The 8,055-nt window shown below is 39.6% G+C and overlaps 1 long non-coding RNA gene across 1 annotated transcript in view; it reads right to left on the bottom strand.

Annotated features, from left to right (window-relative positions):
* Positions 1–275: 275 nt before the first annotated feature.
* The window catches only part of LOC148145870 (uncharacterized), a 189,747-nt gene continuing 181,967 nt past the window's right edge, over positions 276–8,055 (bottom strand). Inside the window, exons 4-5 of the long non-coding RNA XR_015761135.1 lie at positions 1,267–1,491; positions 276–1,009 (exon numbers count right to left, since the gene is read on the bottom strand). This is a non-coding gene — a long non-coding RNA (uncharacterized LOC148145870). The remainder of the gene's footprint in view (positions 1,010–1,266; positions 1,492–8,055) is intronic.

The raw sequence follows: 8,055 nt of genomic DNA, 5'->3' as shown, positions 1-8,055 counted from the left end.
AAGTATGATTTGAAACTATTTAATTCCTAATTACACTTTATGTGTAAAATTTCTGTTTTAGTTGTCAACTCATTTAAAGTGCATCAAATAACTAGTTAGTGGACTTAGAGTGTGTTTATCTCTGATATTAAATAAATTTAGGTTATCCAACTGTTGTTCATAACCAAAGCTCTGTCAGAAAATTCTGCAAGTTTAATATTTTTTGTGTGCATCTTTCTCAGAATTATTATCTTCTCAGTGTAGAGTGTGAACTCAGTTCTGTGATATACAGTAGTTCATGACAATTTAATGCATTGAGTTAAAGGTTGTCTAACACTGTATCATACAGGATAATCTTTAATCTGCTTTGGCTGTGACCTTTCCCTCTGTAGCAGTTAGGTTTATATAATAATAACTTAGAGCTAGTGTTAAGACATTTGCAGGAAGTAATTAAAGAAAGATCTATCAGTAGCTTTACAAGAGCTGTGAAGACATTAACGTTCACACAGCCTTGCCCTTTTTTTAATATTCATAAATGTCTTTCAGCCAAGAGGATGAGACAGTCTGAGCTGGAGATTCAATCATAGTTTTCAACCAGAGAGTAGCATTGGATACAACAGAAAGTTTTTACCATTGGGATTCAGTGACATCGAAGCAACGGCTAGACCTGAATGTGCAATCCTTCTTTACGCACCTTCTGATAATAAATAAAATTGCTTTAATATTGAGCTGGCAGCACCGAGGGGATGTAAATTTTTCAGCAACATATTTATCTTTTCTTTTAACTCAATCACTTCATTCACATCTGACCTCTGAGTTTCCCAATGAATTAGCACAACGAGATGTAATGATGAATTGTATGAGTCTACTTCAGCTGAAGTATTAAAAGAATCCTGCTGGAAAGATAGTAGAAAGATCTTCTAGGTGTTTCAACCGAGGACAAAAATACAGCAGTTCACGATGCTTTCAGGACTGCACCTCACATTATTGATACTTCAGAATGTCAGGTTCCACAAAGATATTCTGTCTCCTGTCAAAAGGAAGAAGAGACTGTCTCAGACAACAAGAAGTTTGGAGGTTGTAGAGGATGTCAGTAGCAAGTGTGTGGTTCCATTTTCCTGGATGCAATGTGGGAAAGATTTAATGACCTAATGGTTCATTCAACTATATTCTCATTCTCAACGCCAAAGCCCTTCACATTGTCAATTCATACTTACTCCTATACGTTATTCTTCTCGTACCCTTTCTGCACTTGCATCTCCTCATACCACCATCAGAGATACTCACCCTCCTCATAATGCAATGTTACAGCAATGTTCGCATGGAGTCTCATCAAACCTTGTCCTTCCATCACAGCCATTTAACACATTCCACTACTCTCACTCATTGATGTCTTCTTCACCCTTTTGCAGTATTAGAGAATTAAGGACACCATAGAGACTTAGAAAACAAGTGAGTTATCTCCTTAGTGACAAATGTTCTGGAGGCACACCAAGTTTCAGCATGCTTGGCCTGTAGAGAAAGAAAGAAGATAGTCTCACAATTAGTTGGTGATGAAATTAAATATCACATTACCACATGAAGTACAATACCAACACTTGCAGATATGTCAGCAGCCACTGAAATATGATTTTGCACACAATGGTGACAAACATTTTTACCATTTAACATCCACTATTGATGAGTGTAATACATTTTGTGTGGTCTACATGGATTTTAGCAAGATGTTTCATAAGATACATTCTTGATAAGTTTGTCATGAGGTAAGAGCCCATGGGATCCAAGGTAAAGTGCCACATTTGATCCAAAGTTGGGTGAGGGGCAGGAGGTAGAGGGTGATTGGACAGGGATGTTTCTGTAGCTGGATGTCTATTTCCTTTGGCATTCTCCAGAGCTCTGTGTTGGGGCTCTTGCTATTTATGGTGCACATGAATGATTTGGATTTAAATGTAGGGATATGGGCTCACCCTGAATCCCATATGATCTAACTTTGCTAATTAATCTACCATGTAGAACCCTTTCTTCTAGGGCTATGTTCCAAGAGCTGAAAAATGGGAACAGTGTAGTCAGATCCTTATTGACCAGCACAGACAGGACGGGCCAAATAGCCTGCTTCTGCACTGTAAATATTTAAGAGTTACTTTGACAGTAATAAATCTTTCCTTCACTTCCCACTGACCCATCTGCAATAGAAAATGCAGGAAAAATAGTGAAGACTCCTCAGAAGAGGTTACACAGTCTTAAGATAGAGCATCCACAAATTTTTATACACACTCCATGATGGGACCAACAGGAGAGATCTTTGGGTTTACACTTGGTGGTTGACACATTACATGAACAGGAACAAGTGGTCGAGACAAGGTCAGTAGTAGAGAGTTCACATCATACTCAGTGAGCACAGGACACTCAAAGATCTGTTCAGCTGGACACTGACACTAAGTGTCAAGAGCAATCAGCAAAGGGGAAAATTTGGAATGTCTGCCAGCTGTTATATTCACACCTCTCACACTTGAAGTAAGATTTTTGCTTTCTTTGTACTTCAGATGTGAGCATTACCAATGGGGCGAGCATTTGTTGCATGAATTGCCCTTGAGAAGATAGTGGTGAGTTGTCTTGTAGAACCATTGCTGTCCATGTGATGTAAATGCACTCATCGCACTGTTAGGAAGAGAGTTTCAGGATGTTTGACCCAGTGACAGTGAAGGAGCGGCAGTTTCAAGTTAAGATGATGTGTGACTTTGAGGAAAACTTACACGAGGTAGAGTTCCCATGAATCACTTACTCTTGTTACACTGGGAGGTAGTGGTTGTGAGTTTGAAAGGTGTTGACAAAGGGGCTGTGGTAATTTGCTACAGTGTATCTTGGGAAGTCTGTCTCAAATTTGAGCGCTGTGATGTCACTAGCCATTGTAATAATGCCTAGTTCCATAGAAAGAGTGACTAATCAAACATGGCAGTCAACCAAGTGAACATTGGGTCATGTGCACACTTTGACCACTATCTTAAACAGCACTGCAGAACATCAAGCCTTTCCTCTTCAATGCCCCACTGATGCGTGATAAAATATTCCCTAGCTCATTTCTAGCTGGGTCATTTGAATGTACTACAAAAGGAATATGGAAAAATGTCACAGAGAAGTGTGGAATCAGCTAGGACCTCACCCATAGCCCCAGATCCTCACAGTCAGGCTCACCCACTACATTGTTTTCCAGCAGGATATTCATTAAAAAACATGTGTGATTAAACCCCAAATTTCTGTTTATTCCAACATATAGGACCCCGAATGAATCTGTCATAAAAGGTCATCAATTTCATCCAAGTAAACAGTTTCCAAATAAAAATAATAGTAGTCATGTGGCTTTGCTCGTCAATCTCTTGTTTATTATGGTTTCAGCCTGATATTCCAGCCCTTATCTCCAAGGCACCAGCCATTACCTCGGCATTAAATTGTAAAGAGCTTAGGGATATATCACTGGTGCAGGACAAAAGCACCATGAGACCTCCCTGGAAATCATGTAAAAGCAAGTGTTCCACCTTCCCATGCAATCACTTGCACAATCACCTCCTCCTCCTCACTGTCCAAGGTCACAAACACACCTTTCAGTCTAGCTTAGTCTACTGTATTTGCTGCTCACAGTGCTATCTCCATTACATTTGTGAGACCAAATGCAGACTGGGTGACTGCTTTATGTAATACCTCAACTTTATTAGTGAGCTTTGAGTTGCTTGCAGTTTCAATAAATTGCTTTGTTCCCATGCTATCATTTCAATCCTTGTCCTGCTATAGTGTTCCAGCAAAGTTCAGCACAAACTGGAGGAACAATAGTTCATTTCTAACGGAGGCATTTTATAGCCTCTAGGACTTGATATTGAGTTCCACAACTGCAGCATATGAACTCTGTGCTCAATTTTTCTTACATCACCCAAGCTCTGCCAATCAATACTTGATGTGTCTTGTTGGTTTTGTTGGTTTTGCTCTCTGCAGGGTGGACCAATTTCCCTGTTTTCACACCTAATATTTACATTCTTTTTAACCTAGCTATCTTTCCTTTACCACCACTACTTTATCCTTTTTAGCTTTCCTTTGCCACCATTATTTTGTTTTTTGTTCTGGGCAGCCTCACAATTTGTTCCATTTACTCCCCCTTCCCCTCTACCAACAGCACAAAATACATAATTTTTCAGGTCTTTTTCAGTTCTCAAGAAGAGTCATATCAATATCACAACATCAGCTTTATTTATCTCTCCATAGATGCTGCCAGACCTCCTAGGATTCTCCAGCACTTTCTGTTCTAATCCTGGAAATCTTGTGCCAGGAAAAAAAAATCCTTCGGTAGTTGCACATGAGCTGAACATTGATAGAAGTGAAGCTCTTATGGTGGACCAAGTGATCTAGGAGCATCTTGAATACAGTATGGATAAAGTTGATGATAAATCAAATGCCTGCTCATTATTACTGGCTTCATCGACTGCAAAATGCCTAGAAGTCCCAGACATAGTAAGCATGTCATCATTCACCTGTGAGATGCACTTGTGATCACAGATTCTGACGTACCGCAATAGCTCCTCTGGATTACTGGAAGGAATTGGAGGAGAAGAAATTAAAGATGTTGGTGACTTTGATTATTACTAACAATTCCTAATGTAGGTCTAATGCCCAAAACGTTGACTCTCCTGCTCCCTGGATGCTGCCTGACCTGCTGCGCTTTTCCAGTGCCACACGTTTTGACTCACCACTTTTAGGCAGGAGGTCTTCTTCCGAGAGATGGTAAATGTCAGCAACCACTTACCATGACAGACTGAACCTGCTGATACAGCTGCGCTCGGGCAACTAATCCTTTAGCTGTAAACTTTCTGTGATCATCTTCATCAAACTGCACTTTTGTTTTTTGCCCTATGTTGTGTGGAACAGCAGGTGGGCATGTAGAATGCTGCTTCTGGTGGTCAATGATTCCTCATCTGATAATCCACAGTTATACTGAATAAACAGCATTCATTTTGAACCGATGATTGACAGATTGGAAGTGTGAATCAGAAACATAAAACCTCGAAGTAGGAGAAATGGAAATTACCCCTCACACACAGGTCCTGTGAGGGAAAAAAAGCCTTTCATTTTAACTGAGAAAACAGATCTGAATTCTGAGTTCAAACTGAAAATCCCCATTACAATACCACCTTTTAACATATTTAAAGTGAAAACCCAGGAGAGATTTTGTACTCACAGTCATGGTTAGCCCTTTTAACCAGCTGTCATCTTCCAAACCCAATCACTTTTCCAGGATAAAATTCTCCTCTAGGTTTGAATTTGTGAACTTGAGAGCTATCATGTGATAGCATTGAAAAAGCTTTTAGCATTCATTCTAACTGCTGCCCATTGACAATGAAATGCTTTGTGCTTCTTATATAGACTGCAATTATTTAAAATTAGTTCTTAGTTTCCTCTTGAAAATAAATGGGATATGACTTCGAGTTCTATATTTCATGCTGCTCATCACATTGTAATTAGGAAACTATTGTGTAAGTTCAACCCATTTGAAGTAGTCTAATCACACAGAACATCAGGACTCTTTGTGACAGCAAATTAAGCTTATTATAACATGCAATTAATATGTGCACAGCCATTACATACAACCAATTATTCAAAATATACCTGCAATAGAGCAATTATTTTTTCAGGCAGTAACTTTGGTATTACCATGTGAAGTGTCTTATAGTTGGGGCAATTTAAAGAGAAACACGTTTGTTAGAATTTTCTCAGCCTCACTATCTGAAGAGTTGCTCATGTGGACAAACATATGCCGGTTCCCAGATTTTGTGGCAATCTTTCCAAAAGCAGCTTCACTGAGATGACAGGAAGCTGCCCAAGAGTAGGGAAATCCAGTTAGGGCAGTTAAAAGCCAATTTGTTAGTCTACAATGCAATACTCAGTATATTTTACAACACCCACTGCCCACATTACGTCTGGACACTGTTAGGTATTACAGGAGGTGGTTTTGGAGCAGGATGATGAAATTGTGTTATAGCTGAAGTTTCAAAAATAAGAAAATGGCAGGTCAAGCATCTCTTAGCCGTCCTTTCAAGGGCATGGCTGCAATATGGAAGAGATCATCCTTGCCATTTCCAACCTAAAATCTTCAAAACTGCTCTAATGCAGTTCCACTTCTCACTGTGAAGCCACTTTCCTCTTATCAGTCTTCATAAGCCTTAGTAAGTCTATTAAAAATTGATTTGATTTGATGTGATTTGATATGATTTGATTTGATTTGAAATGATTTGATCTGATCTATTATTGTCACATGTACCTAAGTACAGTGAAATATTTTGTTCAGCATGCAGTACAGGCAGATCATACCAAACAAAGTGCATAAGGATAATAGAACAGAGCAAAGAACAGAACATTACAGCTGCAGAAAAGGTACACAAATATGGAGGTCAACATTAAATTTGAAATTTGAGAGGTCTATTCAGAAGTCTAATAACAGCGAGGAAGAGGCTAGTCTTGAATCTGTTCGGATGCACATTTAAGCTTTTGTATCTTTTGTCTGACAAAAGAGATTGGAAGAGATTATAACCGGGGTGGGAGGGGTTTATGATTATGTTGGCTGCCTTTCCGAGTCTTGACAATGACTGCGCAATTTCTGAATAAAAACATCTCTAATTGTTCTTGGGGGCTTATAAATCACAGCTGTTCCTCTGACAATGATGGTGGTTTCATTTCTGCCAGCTGGACTGGACATCTGCAGTACTCCAATTGGAATGAGTGATGCCAGCCTCCTCTGTACTGTCTCTAGTTTCTGCATCCAGGATGCCCCTACCATCCTTAATTAAATGGCAAACACAAAGGAAGCCTACTAATTGGTTAGCTCCAGTGAAATTAAACCAGTGCAGACACACTGCTAAAGTGGGCAGATCATGACCCAAAGTGGTTCTGAAGTTGGACCCTGAAGTGCTAAATATATACGATATTATAAATAGAACTAACTCAATTTATTGATTCCTCTGACATACTGTGCTCTTCACACTTGCCATTCTCTTGGGTGCAAATGACATGGAAAAAAAAAAATGCAATAATCTAATTTCAGTTAAATTCAGAGGATCTGGCCCATTACATTTCCTCCAGGTTTAGGCCCAAACAATTTTAGCTATCAAACCCGATCAGTCTTTGGAGATCTACAAGCTGAAGGATACTGTATGTGGTAGAAGTGTATTTGTGTGTGATTATATATGCATTTTATAGTTTAAATGAAATGATAGGACCTTCCTAAACTGGTCTTTCAGAGAACCTGGCATTTTATTATCCTAGCCCATTAAGTCTAGAACGTTAGAGAAACCTCAGGAATCATTATCTGGATTTTATCGAATCCCTTCAGTGTGGAAGTAGGCCTTTTAGCCTGTTGAGTCCACACCACCCAGACCCACCCATTCCTATAATATTGTATTTCCTATGGCCAATCCACCTAACCTACATGTCTTTGGACTATGGGAGAAAACCAGAGCACCTAGAGGAAACCCATGTAGACAAGGGGAGAATGTGCAAGCTCCACACAGTCACCCAAGGGTGAGAATTGAACCCAGGCCCCTCACACCATGAGACAGTTGTGTTGACCACTGAGATGCCATACCACCCTAAAGATTGCCACAAATTATAATGGATTAAATAAATTCTCACTTAGGTCAAATCTGGAAAATTCGTGACATTTTCTTCCTTACATTGAGATCTTTATCAGAAGGGCCAATGGGCTGAGAAGTGGCAGATGGAGTTTAATTTAGATAAATGCAAGGTGCTGCATTTTGGGAAAGCAAATCTTAGTAGGACTTATACACTTAATGGTAAGGTCCTAGGGAGTGTTGTTGAACAAAGAGACCTTGGAGTCAGGTTCATAGCTCCTTGAAAGTGGAGTCGCAGGTAGATAGGATAGTGAAGAAGGCATTTGGTATGCTTTCCTTTATTGGTCAGAGTATTGAGTACAGGAGTTGGGAGATCATGTTGCGGGTGTAGAGGACATTGGTTAGGCCACTGTTGGAATATTGTGTGCAATTCTTGTCTCCTTCCTATCAGAAAGATGTTGTGAAACTT

This window comes from Chiloscyllium plagiosum, unplaced genomic scaffold, assembly GCF_037043375.1.
Source record: "Chiloscyllium plagiosum isolate Xiang-an unplaced genomic scaffold, Cpla_swu_hap1 HiC_scaffold_23, whole genome shotgun sequence".
Lineage (NCBI taxonomy): Eukaryota > Metazoa > Chordata > Chondrichthyes > Orectolobiformes > Hemiscylliidae > Chiloscyllium > Chiloscyllium plagiosum.
Note: the sequence above shows the minus strand (reverse complement) of the source record. Positions and strands in the feature narration are given on the sequence as shown.